At 56.9% G+C, this 20,494-nt stretch overlaps 1 long non-coding RNA gene across 1 annotated transcript; it reads right to left on the bottom strand.

Moving 5' to 3' along the window:
* Window positions 1–3,951: 3,951 nt before the first annotated feature.
* Window positions 3,952–10,618, bottom strand: LOC106732325 (uncharacterized). Its single transcript, XR_016347098.1, has 3 exons — window positions 10,245–10,618; window positions 9,603–9,728; window positions 3,952–7,704 (listed from the first exon to the last, which is right to left on the bottom strand). It is a non-coding gene; the product is annotated as an uncharacterized LOC106732325 (long non-coding RNA).
* Window positions 10,619–20,494: the final 9,876 nt, after the last annotated feature.

The following is a 20,494-nucleotide window of genomic DNA, read 5'->3' as shown; positions in this document are numbered from 1 at the left end:
ACACTGAGCACAGCCACCAGGCATAGTGGGATACTGGAGGAAACCATTTCTCTGGACAAAACGAAGTCCCCACTGGCTCTTTGTCGACAATAAAGGGAAGGGAAAAAGACAAAAGCCTCTTGCAGAGGGGGAAGTTTTTTGTCACCAAAGCTGGCTGTTTTTCCCAACAAAAGTCACATTGTTTGTAGGGGCTCTCTCTATTGTTGACAAAAGGCAGGTTTTGGCGACAGGGGATCACAAAGTTATGTTAGCAGGGTCCCGGTATTGCCGCCCTTACTTCTGCCGTCAGAACTGGGCGGATGGAGAGCGGTGGCTGGAATGTGTGTCGGGCGCCCAGCTCTGAAAGCAACGCCTGCCAGCAGCCGGGCAGAAATAAGGGTGGTAACACCGTGCCTGGCCGTCCTTCCTTCTGCACAGCTGCTGCTGCCATGTCCACTCTCCTTTGACGAGCTAATTAACGAGCTGGCATTGTCCGAGGCTTGAGTAGTGCAAGACGGTACATCCCTGGGGTGCAAAGCTTGGGGGGGGGGGGGGTTGGCCGGAGTCTCTCTGTATAATCCACAAATGGTTTAGAGAGCTCATGCAACTCAGCTGGGTGTGTGTTGGTGGGAGGGGGACATGTTGATCGCCAAGCAACCGCGGCACCTGGAGGGGTTTGCGGCTTGTCGCTAGCATAGAATTGTGAGGCTGAAGAGTTTAGCAGTGGTCCTCAACGCAGCGCCCGCCGGGCCATTTCTGTGCTCCCGCCGAGTGATCAGGGCCAGCCTCGCTCCCAGGCACACAGTTCATGGGCTGTGCCAGCCCCAGGCACGTGGCATATGGGTGTCCCCACCCCTGGGCACGCAGCGCAGGAGCGGCGCCGTCCCCAGGCGCGCAGCGCATGGGTGATGCTGGCTCCTGGGCATGCGGCACAGGAGCGGCGCTGACCCCGGGAGTGCAGCGCATGGGTGGCACCGGCACTGGGCACGCAGTGTATGGGTGGCCGTGGCCCTGCCCCTGGGTGCCTGGCAGCCCCAAAACGTTGGGGACCACTGGTTTAAGGGAACCCAGCGGTCACAGAGTCCAGAACATAAGAACGGCCAAACTGGGTCAGACCAAAGGTCCATTTAGCCCAGTAGCCTGTCTGCCGACAGTGGCCAGCACCAAGTGCCCCGGAGGGGATGGACTGAAGACAACGATCAAGCGATTTGTCTCCTGCCATCCATCTCCAGCCTCTGACAGACAGAGGCCAGGGACACCATTTTTTCCCCTGGCTAATAGCCTTTTATGGACCTAATCTCCATGAATTTATCTAGCTTCTCTTTAAACTGTGTTATAGTTCTAGCCTTCACAGCCTCCTCTGGCAAGGAGTTCCACAGGTTGACTATACCCTGAGGGGTGTCACCCTGGCCTTACATTCCTCTCCCCTCCCATCACATTGTACCTGTTACACGCCAGTTTTTCTACTGCGGATGCGGAGAGATCTGAAAGGCAAAGGTCGTCATTCCAGAGAGTAATGTAATTAAAAGGAACCAGCTTAAAATTATGCCAGGATTAAGAACTCTTTAAGGTTCAGACAACGTGGGAACAAAGTGGAAGTTTGTTTAAAACAAAGTTAGCATCTGATCACCAGCCAATGGGAGTTGCCTGTTTGCAGGCCAGGGGTGCACGAAGTATCCCTACCCCTCCGGGCCCGCAGCGTTCAGAGCAGCACATGGCCCCCACCGTGGCTTTGAGCGGTGTGCAGGGGGGTGGAAGGCAGGGAGCCTGGCCAAGAATCCTGCTGGGAGATGTTCAGGTAAACGCCTCCCAGACAGACCCTGCCTCTGGCACCCCAGCCCCGCTCTTCCCCCAACCCTCTGTCCCCCTCCTGCACCCTTACCCAGGTCTCTTGCACCCAGACCCTGCACCCCAATCCCTTCCTGCACTTCTGCTGCAGGCCATGACTCCCCTCCCGGGCCCTGCACCCACTCCTATACCCCTCCTCCAGGCCACACGCTCCTCCCAGACCCCGCACCCCAATCGCCGGAACCCCCTTCTGCATCCCTCCCCTAGGTCACAATCCCCTCCCAGACCTTGCTCCCCAATCCCATGCCCCAGGTCACAACCTCCTCCTGCACCCATACCCCCTCCCAGACCCTGCACTCCCTTCTGCACCCCTGCCCCAGGTCACAACCTCCTCCTGCACCCATACCCCCTCCCAGACCCTGCACTCCCTTCTGCACCCCTGCCCCAGGTCACAACCCCCTCCTGCACCCATACCCCCTCCCGGACCCTGCACTGCCCTTCTGCACCCCTGCCCCAGGTCACAACCCCCTCCTGCACCCATACCCCCTCCCGGACCCTGCACTGCCCTTCTGCACCCCTGCCCCAGGTCACAACCTCCTCCTGCACCCATACCCCCTCCCAGACCCTGCACTCCCTTCTGCACCCCTGCCCCAGGTCACAACCCCCTCCTGCACCCATACCCCCTCCCAGACCCTGCACTCCCTTCTGCACCCCTGCCCCAGGTCACAACCTCCTCCTGCACCCATACCCCCTCCCAGACCCTGCACTCCCTTCTGCACCCCTGCCCCAGGTCACAACCCCCTCCTGCACCCATACCCCCTCCCAGACCCTGCACTCCCTTCTGCACCCCTGCCCCAGGTCACAACCTCCTCCTGCACCCATACCCCCTCCCAGACCCTGCACTCCCTTCTGCACCCCTGCCCCAGGTCACAACCTCCTCCTGCACCCATACCCCCTCCCAGACCCTGTACTGCCCTTCTGCACCCCTGCCCCAGGTCACAACCTCCTCCTGCACCCATACCCCCTCCCAGACCCTGCACTCTCTTCTGCACCAGTCTCCTGCCCGGGTCACAACCCCCTCCTGCACCCATACCCCCTCCAGATCCCACAATCTCTCCTGCACCCCAATCCCTGACCCCAAGCTCCCTTCTGTATCCAACCTCCATTAATATCAGGGAAAAGTGCAGCCCTTGACCACTTACTGAATTCTGGAGGTGGCCCCTCCCCATTAAAATTCTCTCCCCCCCCAGGCTAAACCATCCTGTTCTACTGGGGCGATGGTAGCTCCCTAGAAGTGGGAGCTTCTTGCTGCCTCTTCCCTCAAGTTCCTGCCTTCAAACTGCCCCTTCCCCCCATGTCCATTCTACCCCGGAGGTCCCACCTGTGCACCTCCCCTTCCCCCAGAAACTCTACCCCTGCATCCCCCGATCCCAGAAGCCCCATCCCCGGTCTCCTCTGTTCCAGCATCCCTGCTGCCCCAGCATCCTGCGATTTGATCCCCAACCTGGCTGTGGGCCCACGTGCATCCAGCCCCCTGCATCCAGCTGGCGCCTGCCCTGTCCCGTACACAGCTGGCTCGAGGTCCCTTCTCTGGACCGTGTCCCAGCCGCCTGCCGGCTCAGAGCGGTTCCCTCACTGCTGGAGCCTCGCCAGTGTCCCACGCTTCACGCTGCTTCTTCCCAGAGCTTCCGCCCGAGGACGGGCTAGCGGCCTCAGCAGAGACGTGCTCCGTGTGGGTGGAGAGAAGTTACCGTACACAGCCTCCGGCTCGACGGTGTGAAAACGGGCTGCACAGGCAGCGACAGGTAAGGATCACGTCATGCTGCAGCAAGCGGGGGGGAGGTGGAGGAACACGAAAGTCAGCAAGCGAGATGGGACAGCGGTGAAGCCCAGCGGGCAATTCCCGGGGTGCATGCACGACGGAAGGAAAAGCAGAAATGCAGGGGAAAGGCAGCACAACGCCGGGCACAGGCTGCAGAAAAACTGACCCTCTAGGCTGCTGCTGCTTCCAGTCTCATAGAAACTGGAGTGAGAACACGTTCGCTACCCCACAGCAGTGCTCCCCGTAAGCTGAGGACTTAGGCGGCCACCCAGGAGACAGTCCAATGCTGACTAGTAAAGTGCCCACCGCTTCCCACAGCTGGCAGCATGTGTTGCTACTGGTGGTGCACATCCACACATGCCTCTGTGCACAGAACAAAATTTATTCCACACACCGATGGGGAAAAAAATGACACCCGCTGTTGCACAAACCCTGGTACAACACAAAATGGACTTGTCAGAAGCACTGGCTTACGTGAGGAGCAATGCAACCTGTAGGACCCTGAAAGGGCGTTGTGGTTCGGAACATGGACATGGCCTTTTAAAGGGGCTACATCAGGGGTGGGCAATCATTTTTGGAAGGGGGCCACTTCACACATTTCTGAAGTGGCCCTGGAAGGGGCGGGGCCTCGTGCAGAAGGGGCGGGGCCAGGAGACTGCTCCTGATTGGCCTGGGGGGTGAAGGAGCACATAAAGTCTTTCCCTCCCCGCCCCGGTGCCTAGAGAGAATCACCAGCTGTTTTAAAACAGCCAGCGGGTCCCTCTAGGCACCGCAGCGGGAGGAGACCTTGTGCACGCTCCCTTCCCGCAGGCCAATCAGGGCCGGCGGGAAGGGGAATACGCAAAGTATCTCGCCTCCTGCTGGTAGTTCCCCTCTGATGCTGTGCGCCCTATCAGGGGGCGGAGACTTCGGCAACTTCCCCGTCCCGAAGTCTCGATTGGCCTGGGGGCGGGGCCGCTGCAGGGCAGCCGTGGGCCGGATCTACCGGCTTGGTGGGTCGAATTCGGCCCATGGAGGTTCCTTTGACCACGCCAGGCTACATGCTTTATGGCCGAGCCAATTGCTTTGGGCAGATTGCATTTTTACCCAAGCAGGAGCAACCCCGCTTGTTCAGAGATGACTTCAGTTTGAATCCTAAGCGATGTTACCAACAGACGTATCATAGAATACTAGGACTGGAAGGGACCTCGAGAGGTCGAGTCCAGTCCCCTGCCCTCATGGCAGGGCCAAATACTGTCCAGACCATCCCTGATAGACATTTATCCAACCTACTCTTAAATATCTCCAGAGATGGGGATTCCACAACCTCCCTGGGCAATTTATTCCAGTGTTTGACCACCCTGACAGTTAGGAACTTTTTCCTAATGTCCAACCTAAACCTCCCTTGCTGCAGTTTAAGCCCATTGCTTCTTGTTCTATCCTCAGAGGCCAAGACGAACACGTTTTCTCCCTCCCCCTCAGGACACCCTTTTAGATACCTGAAAACCGCTCTCATGTCCCCCCTCAATCTTCTCTTTCCTAAGCTAAACAAACCCAATTCTTTCAGCCTTCCTTCATAGCTCATGTTCTCTAGACCTTTCATCGTTCTTGTCGCTCGTCTCTGGACCTTCTCCAATTTCTCCACATCCTTCTTGAAATGTGGTGCCCAGAACTGGACACAATACTCCAACTGAGGCCTGACCAGTGCAGAGTGGAGCGGAAGAATGACTCCTCGTGTCTTGCTCACAACACACCTGTTCATGCAGCCCAGAATCCTGTTTGCTTTTTTTGCCACAGCATCACACTGCTGCCTCATATTCAGCTTGTGGTCCACTATAACCCCTAGATCCCTTTCTGCCGGACTCCTTCCTAGACAGTCGCTTCCCATTCTGTATGTGTGAAACGGATTGTTCCTCCCTAAGTGGAGCACTTTGCATTTGTCCTTATTAAATGTCATCCTGTTTCCCTCCGACCATTTCTCCAATTTGTCCAGATCATTTTGCCGGGAGAGGCATAAGGATCTTGAGCAAAAAGAAAACCCACACGGCTTGTTTTTGCACAAAACCGGCTCGAATAGATTATGCAAATTAAGCATGACAAAATGCTAATCACCACTTCATTTGCATACTCCCTGCTGGCAAAAGCCGGCAATGTAGCCAACGGCAGGTTTTGGAAAAGCACCAGCAAACATTTGCCAAGACTTAGCCAGCTCATCCATGGTCTTTTGGCAGCCTGGGACAATTCAGTTGACACTGGGCCCGGTTTCTCCAGACTTGGACAGTGCTCACCCTACAATTTTACTGTGTGTCAATGGAAAGTGTGAGGAAGCCTGGCCAAATGAGTTGTCATGTGCCCTAAGGGTGCGTGCGTGTCAGGCCCACCCACAGGGATGAGAGGGGAGGGATAGCTCAGTGGTGTAGTTTGAGCATTGGCCTGCCAAACCCAGGGTTGTGAGTTCAATCCCTGTGGAGGCTATTTAGGGCAAAAATTTGTCAGGGATGGGACTTGGTCCTGCTGTGAAAGCAGTGGACTAGACTTGATGACCTTTCAAGGTCCCTTCCAGTTCTAGGAGATACACAATCTCCCTTAATTTAGGGGGAAGCAGGCACAATCTCCCTTAATTTAGGGGGAAGCAGGGCAAATTCGCCCTGGAGCACTGCTCCACAGAACTCTGAGGACTTGGAAGGAAGGGCCCAGAGTCACACTCTGGGTGGCCCCTAAGGGCTGACTGCCCTTGGCCCATCCCCTGAGGCTCTGCCCCTTCTAGGAGCATGCAGCTGGCTCTCCCAGGCCTGCGGTGGCTGCCAGCCCTGCTGGTTGGTGTATATCTGTATGCTGATATAGGTGGTATACAGATATTTGCAGTAAAACAATAGTTTGCTTTAAGCAGAAACGTAATGACTCCAAATTTCCCTGGGCTAGTAGATTATTGCCTAAAATAACCCCAACTTTTACGTTAATTGCATGATTGCATGATCTTGCCTCACAAGGAGTTTGTTTTGTGTTTACAGTGATGAAGAGGATCCCTTTGGACATGTGTTCTCTTGTAAACTGAACAATTTCGGCTGTCAATCATTTTTTAAAACAAAGAACAGGACTATGTAGCACTTTAAAGACTAACAAGATGGTTTATTAGGCAAGGAGCTTTCGTCACCTAATAAACCATCTCGTTAGTCTTTAAAGTGCTACATAGTCCTGTTCTTTGTTTCAGCTAGACCAGACTAATACAGCTACGTTTCTATCAGTAATCATTTTTTAAAAGTGTCTGTCAGTATCGTCATGTAGGGACCAGCACTTCCGTGCTGTACCAGGTTACACTGTGCTCGGGTTTCTCAGCGTGGATTTTCTGTATTAATACAATGCCCATGCGAAATTTCCAAAACATACCATTTGAAAAGCCAAAGTGACTTTGCTTTCACTGGTGGAAATCACCAGCTTAGCAGCCATGCGAATGCACAACACGGTTGTATTACTTTCGATGGACTATATGGGCCAAGGGAATTGACACAACCAGTGACTATCCAGCATTAAACAGTTTGCAACAAGGTGCAGAGCTGAGTAGACATCCGTTTGCACCTGCTTCGCCTCATGCCGTTCAAAAGCCTTGTAACCGTGTATTGAAGATAAAGAAAAGGAGGAAAACAAGCTGCAGCATTTGCCACGTCAAGTATGGACTTCGGTTTCGTTTGAACGCCGTCCCTAGTTCCCGTGAGTGGGAGAGAGCTTTAGAAGGAAATATTCCCTCATTTGAAATCCTCTTCCAGTGTTCGCAGCCGTGTTGTGACTTGCTCGTGCCAGGATTCGAGAGAAAAACGTGGATGAGCTCACAGTTTCTGTCGGTCCAATAAAAGACTTTATTTAACCTGTCTTGTCAGTCTCTTGGATGATACTCAAGATAACTCTCATGTGGGAAAAGAGAAGTTAGTGGAAATGAGCCAGAGCTACTGTTTCATTCCATGTCATCTCAAGTTGCGTGTAGGCTTCATCCGGGGCCAACAGGGGTCACAGTGTCATCTGGATCCTTCTCTCTGGCCTGGTCTGTTTCAAATATGTTGGAACTCAGGGTGACAAAAGTCCGGGGTCCCAGGAACCATGGTGGGGGCAGCTGCTGGTCTGGTGTTCGACTGCTCCAAAGGCTGTTGTAAATAAAAGTTGGCAAAAAGTTGTTTTCTCTCGTGGCAGAGGGCAGGACAAGAGGCAGGGGGTTCAAACTCCAGCAGGGCGAATTTAAATTAAATCTCAGGCCAAACTTCCTAACCGTAAGAAGAGCAGCAGAAGGGAACAGATGCCTCAGGAGACTTTGGAAGCTCCTTCGCTGGAGGTTTCCAAACAGACGCAGGAGCCGTCTGTTTTGGCTGGTTTAGACCCAACAAATGCGACACCTTGACAGGGGGGTAGATTGGGTCCCTTCTTGCTCATTCCAGCAGCTTCCACCTGTGCTTTCTTAGGGTCTGGCTACACTACCAAGTTTTGTCAACAAAAATCTGCCTTCTGGTGACAAAACAGCCAGAGCGCACACACTGACCTGCGACTTTTGTGGGGAAAACCACGGGTTTCGGCAACAAACAAACTTCCACCCCTACCAGAGACTTTTTCTTTTCTTTTCCCCGCTCTGTACTGTCGACAAAGAGCCAGTGTAAACCCTGTTGTCTGTTTTGTTGACAGAACCGGCTTCCACCAGCATCCCACCATGCCTGCCCTGATGACTCTACTCAGTGTTCTGTGATCTCTGCTGCCCTGCAAGCATGTGCCCCTCCCCTTTCAAACTTCCAAGAAGTGTCTGGCAGCTAAGTGAGCTGCTCCCTTTGGGGAACAAACAAAACAGAGCAAATCACTGGCATGCTCCTGATCTGGCCTGCCCTAGGAACACAGCAGCAGGCAGATGGCTGTCGCAGGGGGAGGGGGACAGATGCTGCGCTGCTCTGGAAAGTTCACCGAGCCACTAAGACCTCTCCCAGCAGCGGGGGAAGAACTCAGAGGGAAACCCAAGATGCGTAGGGATCCGCTCTGCCTCCCCACAACACTGCACAGTGGGATACATACTCACAATGCCTTGCTCACACTGTCAATGATGGCACTCTCCCTCCCCCACAACTTGGATGTGACCTGTTCACAGAAGGAACAAGTGTGAACGCCCTCCGGCGACTTTTGTTTTGTCGACTTCTGTGCATCGACATAAGTTTTGTCGACAAAATTTGGTCGCGTAGACATGCCCCCAAAGTCTCTTAAGGATCCCAAAGTCCCACCAGGGACTCACAGTGGGGCAGAATTTCTGACTCACTGAATTAGGTCCATTGGTTTCCGGGACTTACATGTTCTTGTTCATCAGGAACAAACTTAACCCAGTCCCGGAGTTCTAACAGGAGCTGGTTTGTGTCGGCCAGTTCTGGCTTTCTGTCTCCTTGGCACAGCTCTTCCCACTGGCTTTTCATCATAAGTTACTAGGACTTCTCCTGCTTTCGACAACTGTGCTCCGTTATAACAATGCCCCATTGCCCGTGGGCTACCGTAATACACAGAAAAGCTCTCCAAATGCACTGGGCCTAGCACAGTGGCTTGCTGGGCCATGACCTGGGTCCCCGGGCACTACCGTAATAGACCTAATAATAAGCAATGCTCACGGCAGGGGACAAGGTATGTCATTTTGTTGCTGCCGGCTGTCTCTCTGCCCTGGGTGAGGGCAGGCTGGCCTCAGAGCGCTATTTTTTGGGTGAACTGAACCATGAGCAAAAGTGTCAAACCCAAGTAATTTTGTCTGCCGTTCCCAGAGGCGTTTTCCTCCCCTCGCAGCCCCTCCAGGACTCTTGCGAGCACACCCTTGCCCCTGCCTGCCTTAGCCAGCTGCCCTCCTGGATACCCCCAGGCTCCTAGCCCCACAGCCTCAGTTCGGAGAGAGCGGAGAGGTCCGGGGAGGGGCTGAGATCATCTCCCCTTAAAGGGCCACTCAGCCTGTGATATAGTCTCCTCCTTTGCAAGTGCCTTCCCCCCCCCTCCCACCCCCCGCACTCCCTGCCCAGGATGCTCTCTCACTCACGCAGTAGCCCAGGGTCTCCTGCTCCTCCTTTCCAGCCCTGCTGGGGGATTTCAGTCCCAAACGCAGCCAGCTCTCCGCTGCACTCAGTGCTCCGTGTGCTCCCCCTCCAGTCTGCCTGCTCCAGACCTGCACGGGGAGAAGAGGCGACCGACGGGGGCTCATGTAGCGGGTGGAGCTGCTGACGCGTGGGGAGGTATCCAAGGCCACTCGTCCCCACCCTCCTGGCTGGGGCTACCCGCTCCCCCCTCCACCCCAGCCAGGGCAGGCCTCCCACCCACCTCCCAGAACTCCAGGAGATCCCCGCAGACTGTCCTGCCTGTGCCGGGGACGGCAGGCCGTGCCGTCCGTCGCAGCGCTGCTGCCGGGAGGGAGAGCTGGCACGGCAGCCAGAGATGCTGGGACGGGCGAGGTGCTGGGGTGGATTGGGGGGCAGGGCTTGGGGCCTGCTACCCTGCCCTGGGAGGACAGTACAGCCAAGCTGTCCCTCATGGAGAACACCCGGCCAGCCGCTTTCACCCCACGGGGCTCCGGCATGGGAGGGGGCCTGGAGGAAGAGTCTGTCAGCCAGGGAGCTCCGAAGCCACTTGGGTCTTTGCAGCCCCAACCCGGCAGAGAGCCGCTAGCCCAGAGGCATCTATTTACCCAGGGAGCAGGTTCGGCACAGGCCGGGCACGTCGCAGGCGGCACCCCCGTGGGAAGGCTGCAGCACATCTCTCAGCAGCGCCGTCCGGTCGCTGCCTGTCAGGGGCTGCGGGTCTCCAGGCTCCTGCGGGGGCAGCGGCGCTGTCTGGTTTCACACGTGGAGCTGTCTCCGTGAGCTCAAGTCTCCGCAGGAATGTCCTGGAGCCCAGCCAGCAACCGCAGGGCCGCACAGAGCGAGCCGGGCGTGGGGCCGTTGGCTTCCAGTGTTATGGGAGGAGGCAGAGGACTCGTCTGAGACCAGGGCCCCGACATGCCAGGCGCTGCCCTGACCCCGACCGAGACCAGGGCCCCGACATGCCAGGCCCTGCCCTGACCCCGACCGAGACCAGGGCCCCGACATGCCAGGCGCTGCCCTGACCCCGACCGAGACCAGGGCCCCGACATGCCAGGCGCTGCCCTGACCCCGACCGAGACCAGGGCCCCGACATGCCAGGCGCTGCCCTGACCCCGACCGAGACCAGGGCCCCGACATGCCAGGCGCTGCCCTGACCCCGACCGAGACCAGGGCCCCGACATGCCAGGCGCTGCCCTGACCCCGACCGAGACCAGGGCCCCGACATGCCAGGCGCTGCCCTGACCCCGACCGAGACCAGGGCCCCGACATGCCAGGCGCTGCCCTGACCCCGACCGAGACCAGGGCCCCGACATGCCAGGCGCTGCCCTGACCCCGACCGAGACCAGGGCCCCGACATGCCAGGCGCTGCCCTGACCCCGACCGAGACCAGGGCCCCGACATGCCAGGCGCTGCCCTGACCCCGACCGAGACCAGGGCCCCGACATGCCAGGCGCTGCCCTGACCCCGACCGAGACCAGGGCCCCGACATGCCAGGCCCTACCCTGACCCCGACCGAGACCAGGGCCCCGACATGCCAGGCGCTGCCCTGACCCCGACCGAGACCAGGGCCCCGACATGCCAGGCGCTGCCCTGACCCCGACCGAGACCAGGGCCCCGACATGCCAGGCGCTGCCCTGACCCCGACCGAGACCAGGGCCCCGACATGCCAGGCGCTGCCCTGACCCCGACCGAGACCAGGGCCCCGACATGCCAGGCGCTGTCCTGACCCCAACCGAGACCAGGGCCCCGACATGCCAGGCGCTACCCTGACCCCGACCGAGACCAGGGCCCCGACATGCCAGGCCCTGCCCTGACCCCGACCGAGACCAGGGCCCCGACATGCCAGGCCCTGCCCTGACCCCGACCGAGACCAGAGTCAGACCCCGACATGCCAGGCGCTACCCTGACCCCGACCGAGACCAGGGCCCCGACATGCCAGGCGCTGCCCTGACCCCGACCGAGACCAGAGTCAGACCCCGACATGCCAGGCGCTACCCTGACCCCGACCGAGACCAGGGCCCCGACATGCCAGGCGCTACCCTGACCCCGACCGAGACCAGGGCCCCGACATGCCAGGCGCTGTCCTGACCCCGACCGAGACCAGAGTCAGACCCCGACATGCCAGGCGCTGCCCTGACCCCGACCGAGACCAGAGCCCCGACATGCCAGGCGCTGTCCTGACCCCGACCGAGACCAGAGTCAGACCCCGACATGCCAGGCGCTGCCCTGACCCCGACCGAGACCAGAGTCAGACCCCGACATGCCAGGCGCTGTCCTGACCCCGACCGAGACCAGAGTCAGACCCCGACATGCCAGGCGCTGCCCTGACCCCGACCGAGACCAGAGCCCCGACATGCCAGGCGCTGTCCTGACCCCGACCGAGACCAGAGTCAGACCCCGACATGCCAGGCGCTGCCCTGACCCCGACCGAGACCAGAGCCCCGACATGCCAGGCGCTACCCTGACCCCGACCGAGACCAGAGCCAGACCCCGACATGCCAGGCGCTGCCCTGACCCCGACCGAGACCAGAGCCAGACCCCGACATGCCAGGCCCTGCCCTGACCCCGAGTAGGAGACAGTCCCTCCCCCAGAGAGTGGGGACAGATGGGGTCCTCTCCCCACTCCCGTGGTTGCCATGGAAACAAACCAGGAGAGGAATGAGCTGTTCCCCTTCTGGCTGTTTTCCTGCCTTTCCCCTTCATGCCAGGGGTGGGCCCAGATGTGCGGGATAGGGGTTGGCCCAGATGTGCAGGAAAGGGAGGGGAGCCCGACTCCCTGCCTAGTCCCTCTGGGGAGCTGCCAGCCTCTCTTCCGGGGCCGATACTGTGAGCTCATCTCCTGGCTGGGACCTCTCCCCCCCCCCCCCCGCCCCAGGGGCACGTTTTGTTTCCCACCTTGCAATGGGGCGTGGCCTCGTCCCACTCTGCCGCATCCTGTTGGCCCAGCTGGGGATCAGCTCACCGGTGGGTCTGATGCTCATCCCCTCGTGCAGTCTGGGTGCAGCTGTAACCCACACACCTAGTGGGCACTGAGGGCACAGCAACAGCTAAGAGCAAGGGAACTTACAGCACCAGCTAGCTTATAGCTCAGCAGGTAGAGGCTTCTCTACTGAGCTCCAGAGGGCCCAGGTTCAAATCCACATCAGGATAGTTACATAGCCTCTGACCTGGCTTAACTGTTGCAGAGTGGGGTGTGTGTGGGTGGGTGGGTGGGTGAATGCACTAATTCCCAGCCCCAACATGACTGCCTCACATCACCCAGGAGGGGTGTAGAAGAGGAATCCTTGTCCTCACAGGTGGAGGAAGAGGTTGGCTTCTGTCCAGGGCAGTGAGTGAGTGAATTGGACAGCAAGTAGCCAGGGAAATGTCAGCACATGGGCTCCTTCAAAGATAGCAGCAGAACTGGTGTTTCTCAGGACAGGTAGAGCCTCCTCCCCAGTCTCTGCTTGTCAGTGGTGATGCTTCTCTAGAAGTTTCCCTGATGACCTAATACTTTAAGGAAATGGTTAGCTAAGGAAGAGCTAAGCAGGACTCAGGTTTCACTACAGAAATTGGGGTGCAAGAAGAAGGGATGTAAAATCCAGTTTAATCAGTTAAATGTTATGTTTAACCAGTTAAACACTTAAGCAGGGGCAGGTGGGATGGAACAGCCCCCTAACCACGGCATACGGGGGGCTGCTCCAGCCCCCACCAGTTAACCATAGCTGGTACCCAGTAAGGGTGATGCTTACTGGTTAACCTAACCATTCACTTCCCTAATGACTTCATGTGAGAAAAAAATAAATGAAGACAATTGATAAGGGAAGCTAAAAGCATACATGGCCAGAAAGGTTAAGGATAATAATCTACTACATATTTGAAAGAGTTTGTCTGTGAGTCTGTCTGTCTGTTCGAAAACTCCTCCTAATCAAGGAGACCGGCTAGGAAAGAAAGGAAAAGGAGAAGAAAGCTCACCTCTAAGACGTAGCCCGATATCAGAGTTGGGTATGGACACTTCTGTGACCCTCTCCGGGTACCTCACCTTTGCCCTTCTGTGGATTCAAGGCACAACCTGTTTAATTTAGATGCCTCCATCCTTACCCAGTTCCTAGAGCTCTGGGAGGAACCTGGTTAATTCCAGGTGGCTTTGCCAGGCCTTTTCCCAAGGAAAGTGCCTTACTCAGTGACATCGCTAACATCTGTTGGGTAGCAATCCCCAAGCAGAACACACGCGCTAAGCGCACACTGCTATGCTCACGCATCCTGGCCATGCAGGCAGACTGCTCTGGGTGGCCAGGCAAGGTGGGTCTCCTTCGGGCTCTGGCCACTGCACTTCTGGAAGAGTGTTCTAGCAGCTCTGAGTTTGGGCTGTGTCTTACTCTGAGTTCTCCTCCTCTTCCTCTTGTCCTTTCTTTCCCAGCTGGTCTCCTTCCTGGCCCCCAGTTTATATAGTGAAACTGGAAGACTCACCCAGTGTTGCCCAGATCCGGCCTAGGGGTGAAAAGGGGGTCACAAAGCAGGGGGACTGATGGGCTGTGTCTAGACTGGCAAGTTTTTCCGCAAAATCAGCTGCTTTTGCGGAAAAACTTGCCAGCTGTCCACACTGGCCGCTTGAATTTCCGCAAAAGCACTGACTTCCTACTGTCTGAAATCAGTGCTTCTTGCGGAAATACTATGCTGCTCCTGTTCGGGCAAAAGTCCCTTTTGCGCAAAGCTTTTCCGCAAAAGGGCCAGTGTAGACAGCTCAGATTTGTTTTGCGCAAAAAAGCCCCCATGGCAAAAATGGTGATCGGGGCTTTTGTGTGGGAAAGCGCGTCTAGATTGGCCACGGACGCTTTTCCACAAAAAGTGCTTTTGCGGAAAAACATACGTGCCGATGTAGACGCGCTTTTCCGCAAATGCTTTTAACGGAAAACTTTTCCGTTAAAAGCATTTGCGGAAAATTATGCCAGTGTAGACGTAGCCAGGGTGCTTCCTGGGCCCAGCCCGGGGCAAACTTCCCACTGGCAGGGTGTGTGTGTGTGTGCAGGCCAGCCCTGACCCAGAGGGTAGTGGTGAGGGCCACACAGGTTGGCACTGGTGGCACTCCCTGGCCTGGCCGAGGAAGGGAAGGTTGGGGTCCACACAGACCCCTGCAGGAGTGCTTAGGAGGTGGGGTGTGGCACCTGCAGGAGGGGGATAAATGGGGATGTCAGGACATGGTAGTGCTTGGAGGAGCGGGGGAGTGGTCCAGCCCTGGGGCTGAGGGCTGGAGGAGGCAGGGTTTCGGGCAGATGGGCTAGTGGTGTTGGTGAGCCCCGTCCTCAGCTGTCCACGCCCTTTCTGGTGGGGCTGCCCCCTGTCATCACTCTGCAGTATCGCATCCTTCCAAACAGGCCCCTCCCTTTCCACGTTATGGAACACAGTCGAATTCCAGGCACATCCCATTGTCCTGGCACAACCAAACCCCGACCTGGCTTTAAGTTAGGAGAAGAGGAAGCTGCAGAGCAAAGTTGGTGGTCCTAGCTCTCACCATTTAGGAAGAGTTCTTGAACAAATGGACTTGCAGGCAGACAGACGGACTCACAGACACACAAATCTCTAAGAGATAGATAGACAGATAGACAGACAGATTAGCTAGATAGTGGGGTATGTCTACACTACAGCACTAATTCGAACTAACTTAATTCGAATTAGTTAATTGAACTAAGCTAATTTGAATTAGCTCATCTAGACCTAAAAACTAATTCAAATTAGCATTTTGCTAATTCGAACTAGCGTGTCCACACTGATTGGACGCTGGGTCGCATTTAAGGGCAGCTGAAACCAGGTCCGGCAGGGCATCAGGTCAGTAGTTAATTTGTGTGGCTGCTGTCTGAGGCTATCTGAGGCTCGTGCTTAAAGGGACTCCCCTGGACAGCCGGTTCTCAGCTTTTCCGCTTGCTTGCCTACCTCGCCGAGGGACAGCAAAGCGTTTTTCTCTCCGCCTGCCTGTGTCAGTAGTTCCCATTGGAGACACCGCCACATTTGGCACTATGGAGCCAGAGCTCGCATGCTGCTCCAGTTTTTGGACGTGCTGCTGCAAGCCTGCCAGGAATGGCTGGAGGCTGCCTTGCACCATCTGGTGCACATCAGCCCCCTGCCTCTCCCCCTGGCCTCCCTGGGGGTTGTGGAGGAGTGGCAGCAGCGCCCAGACGCCAGCATGCCTCGCCACATCTGGCGTCTGGACACCAGCAGCGACTGGTGGGACCGCATCATCCTGGAGCGCTGAGGAGACAGACAGTGGACCCAGAACTTCAGGATGAAGAAAGACACCTTCCTGGAGCAATGCGAGTGGCTCGCCCCTGCTCCACGGTGACAGGACACTCGCATGAGGCCCACCATCCCCCTCCAGAAGCGGGTGGCCATCGCCCTCTGGAAGCTCTCCACGCCGGACAGCTACCGATCTGTCGGGAACCAGTTCGGCGTGGGGAGATTCACCATCGGAGCATTGCTCATGCAGGTACAGCACCCACCGGCCACTGGGCCGGGGGGGGAGAGGGGCTGCAAGGAGGGGATGGGCCGCCCCAGTGAAAACGGGGGGTAGGGGAAGACGCAAAAGTGCCCCGCCCGGGAGGGTCTGGTCTGTCCCAGCCGTACTACACGCCGCCTGCGGGGGTTGCTTCTGGGAGTGGGGCGCGGGGCACTGCCAGGGCACGAACACTCCCAGCCACCCTGGTGCTCCAGTGATTCGCAGTTTGCTGTGTCTCTCTGCAGGTGGTCAAGACCATCAATCGGTGCTGCTCCGCAGGGTGGTCCGCCTCGCCGACCCAGACGCCATCATCCGGGGGTTCGGCGCCCTCGGCTTCCCCAATTGTGGGGGGCCCATCGACAGGACACACATCATCATCCGTGCCCCGGAACACCAGGCCTCCCAGTACGTCAACAGGAAGGGGTACATCTCTGTGCTCCTGCAGGCCATGTGTGACCACCGGGGCCAGTTCACGGACATTCATGTGGGCTGGTCCGGCAAGGCACACGACACCAGGGTGTTCCAGAACTCCTCCATGTGCCAGAGGCTGCAGGCCGGGACCTTCTTCCCCGACCGCCACATCAGGGTCGGGGACGTGGACATGCCCATCTGCCTGGTGGGGGATGTGGCCTACCCCCTACAGCCTTGGCTAATGAAGCCCTACATGGGACACCTCAACCCCTCCTGCCAGGCCTTCAATGCCAGGCTCACCAGGGCCCGCATCGTGATCGAGGGGGCCTTCGGCCGACTGAAAGCCCAATTTAGATGCCTCCTCACCCGCCTCGACCACGCCGAGCACAATATCCCTCCCATGGTGGCAGCATGTTGCGTGCTGCACAATTTGTGCGAGCGGAAGGGGGAGGCTTTCCTGCCAGCTTGGATGGCTGAGGCTGACCACATGGCTGGCCAGTACGTGCAGCCCAGCACCGCCGCCATCTGGGAGGCCCAGCGGGGGGCCATCCAGATCCGGGAAGCCCTGTGGGAGAGCTTCCAGGTGGAGGAGGAGGACTGAACTCTCCCTGCATGCCCCACTGGAGCCTTCTTGCACCCTCCCCTCCTTCCCCTTTCCCCTTTGCCAACAAAAATCTCTCTTTATTGTACATAACTGGGATGGGGGAGGGAGGAGTGAGGGTGGGAGAGGGGAGGGAAACCTGGGAGGAGGGAGCTGGAAAAGAGTGGAAGGGGAGGAAGGGAAGGGAAAGCTCAGGCTTGGGGGTCCTGCTGGCTCTCCCGTCTCACAGCACTGCGGGTGTGATGGGCGTCGGGGGCAGAGTGGGTATGGAGGGTGGGGCAGGAGGGATGGGGGGTGTGGAGAAAGCGGGAGGGGGAGCAGGGGTGGGAGGAGGAGTGAGAGCTGGGGCGGCCGCAGGGTCTGGAGCAAGAGGAGGCAGGAACCTGTCCACCAGGGTCTGGAGGTGACCTCTGAGGGCACGGCCCTGCTCCTCCAGCACCTCCAAGCTCCGCTACCTCCCCTCCAGCACCTCCCAGACCCAGTGCTCCTAGATGCGGTGCTGGTGCTCCAGTAGCCGCAGGTGCCGCCAGTGGTAGTCCTCCAGGTTACGGGTGCACCTGCTGGCCTGGGTGCGGGTGGCTGTTGCAGGCAGGGTGGTGCGCCCTGCAGTCCCAGGTGCTGTGGCTGTTCTCCCTGGGAACACGGGTCAGCATGTGGGAAACGGTCCAGGGCCCCTGAATGACACCCAGCTGCTGCTCCATGGTGGGCAAGGCCCAGGCACACGGTCCCTGGGCTCCCTCTCCCCTCATGCCCCCCATACACATAAGGGGAGCATGATGGCACTCACATGTGGAGCCCTCCCCAGCCTCGGACAACACAGCCGATGTGCTCTGTGGGGTGCCTCGGGGGTCCTGGGTCCTGGGCAGGCTCCTTGCAGGCTCCTGGCTCTTGGCATCCTCCTCCTCCTCCTCCGTGTCAGGGACGGCACCCTCTGCCCCGGAGTCGATCACCACTCGGGGGGCATGGACGGCGTGAGCCCCCAGGATGCAGTCCAGGGCCTCAAAGTGGGGGCAGGCCTCCGGGTCGGCCCCTGGTTGGGAGGCCCTGGAGTAGGGCTGCCGCAGGTCCTTTATCTTGCAGCAGACCTGCTCCCAGGTCTGCATGTGGCCTCTGGTGGCCAAGCTGGCAGCCATGTTCCTGTTGTTAGTGTGGAGATCGTGGATGTTGGAGGTCTTCCCCAAACCTCGATGAAGTCCACGATCTCCGCACTAGACCAGGCGGGCGCCCGCCTCTTGCAGCCATGGGCAGGCTCCTGGGAGCTGCCAGCCTGGTCCTGGGAAGAGGGGGAGGGCTGGGTGGCAGTGGGTGGCTGGCTTATCTTGTGCCAGGTGCAGGGGCTGCTGGCTGGGTGCTGGCAGGCTTACAACTGGCACAAGCACCGTAGCCAGCCCGTGCCCTTTTAAGGGCTCCGGGGCTGGGAGGGGGGCAGAAGAGTTTCCCTGGTTTGGCCCAGAGTGGCCCCCAGGGCAAGCTGGGAAGGGCTAGCCTCCAGCTAGTTCGAATTAAGTGGCTACACAGCCATTAATTCGAACTACTTAATTTGAACTAGGCGTTAGTCCTCATAGAATGAGGTTTACCTAGTTCGAATTAAGCGCTCCGCTAGTTTGAATTAAATTCAAACTAGCGGTTTGCATGTATAGCCACTATTAAAGTTAATTTGACTGTTAGTTCAAATTAACTTTGTAGTGTAGACATACCCCTAGATAGATAAGGGTGTGTATGGGAATATATAGCTAGACATGGGGATCTATAGGGGATCTATAGCTGGATAGATTGACGGATATATAGCTAGACATGGGGATCTATAGGGGATCTATAGCTAGATAGATTGACGGATATATAGCTAGACATGGGGATATATAGGGGATCTATAGCTAGATAGATTGACGGATATATAGCTAGACATGGGGATATATAGGAGATCTATAGCTAGATAGATTGACGGATATATAGCTAGACATGGGGATCTATAGGGGATCTATAGCTGGATAGATTGACGGATATATAGCTAGACATGGGGATATATAGGAGATCTATAGCTAGATAGATTGACGGATATATAGCTAGACATGGGGATCTATAGGGGATCTATAGCTAGATAGATTGACGGATATATAGCTAGACATGGGGATCTATAGGGGATCTATAGCTAGATAGATTGACGGATATATAGCTAGACATAGGGATACTGTATATAGAGGATATATGCTAGATAGATTGATGATTTGAGTCCTGCTTAGCTCCACCTTAACCAATCATTTCCCTAAAATGTTACAGACTCATTCTGGGACCAACCCTAACATCTTGTGAAACAATTCTTGAGCCAATCCTATCCGGCTATCCCCCTTGTGTTGATTTAAATCTCACCAAATTATTTGTGCCACAGACCAACAACAAACGTGCTCACCAGAAACCAGCCCCATCCATTCCTGAGAAGCGGGGTCCAAACCAGTCCAGCATTAGAGGTTTCACAGTCACACCCGCTGATCCGCGACTCCTTGCCAGCCCCGATTCCATCCAAGAACGTTTTCTTGAACTATCTGAAGCCCCGTTTCCTCCGGCTTCCGTCTGATTCTTGCTGCGGCGGCGTTGTGTGCTGATAAGGCAAAAGCCTTCTCACCAGCCGGGTGCTACATCGGTTTGATGTAACTGAGGATGAATGTGAGGATGTGACTTTTTGCTTTTCGCCCATGGCTGCTGCTGTCCTCATGCGGCTGCAAAAAAAATTCTCTTCGCCTCACACGTGAGACTGTTTTGTCTCTTGGGGACCATCTCAGAGGGACAGAGATCCAGCCAGCACCTGTTCGTGTCTGGGACACCCAGCTGAAGACACCTGATTCTCCAGACGCAGAAAGGACCCACCATGGTGAGAATCAGGCTTTTTTCACACAGGTCAAGTGGGGGAATCTTCCCAGACGGGAAACACCCAACTTCACAAGCTGCCTATTAAGAATCTTGGCTGCTCTTAACAGAACAAAGTCCTGGGAAACAGCCGTGGAAAAGTCCATCGTCTGGTCTGGAATTGCTCTAGACTTTGCAGGATGTTTGTTCCAAGGCTTCCCTTGGGAAGGCTGCTCCCGGTGAAAACAGCCACTAATGAAGTGGGGAACTTTCCTCCGGCACTCAACTAAAATTCTTGCCATACTACAGTGCATTCCTCTGCACCCACTTGCATCTGACCTACACATGAGTGTTCCTTCAAAGCTTCCAGGAATTTGCAGATGTCACATTATTTTTAGAACCTTTCCTCCGCAAAATACCCTCCACATTCTGCTTCTGCCCCAGCATGGAGGGGTGTGTGTGTGTGCGTGTGCGTGCGCGTGCACCTCTTGGCATTGATATAATCTGCAAACACTTGGAAGATAATAAGGTGA

This window comes from Pelodiscus sinensis, chromosome 18 (assembly GCF_052426305.1).
Source record: "Pelodiscus sinensis isolate ZL-2025 chromosome 18, ASM5242630v1, whole genome shotgun sequence".
NCBI lineage: Eukaryota > Metazoa > Chordata > Testudines > Trionychidae > Pelodiscus > Pelodiscus sinensis.
The sequence above is the reverse complement of the archived record's forward strand: the minus strand, read 5'-3'. Positions and strand labels throughout refer to the sequence as shown.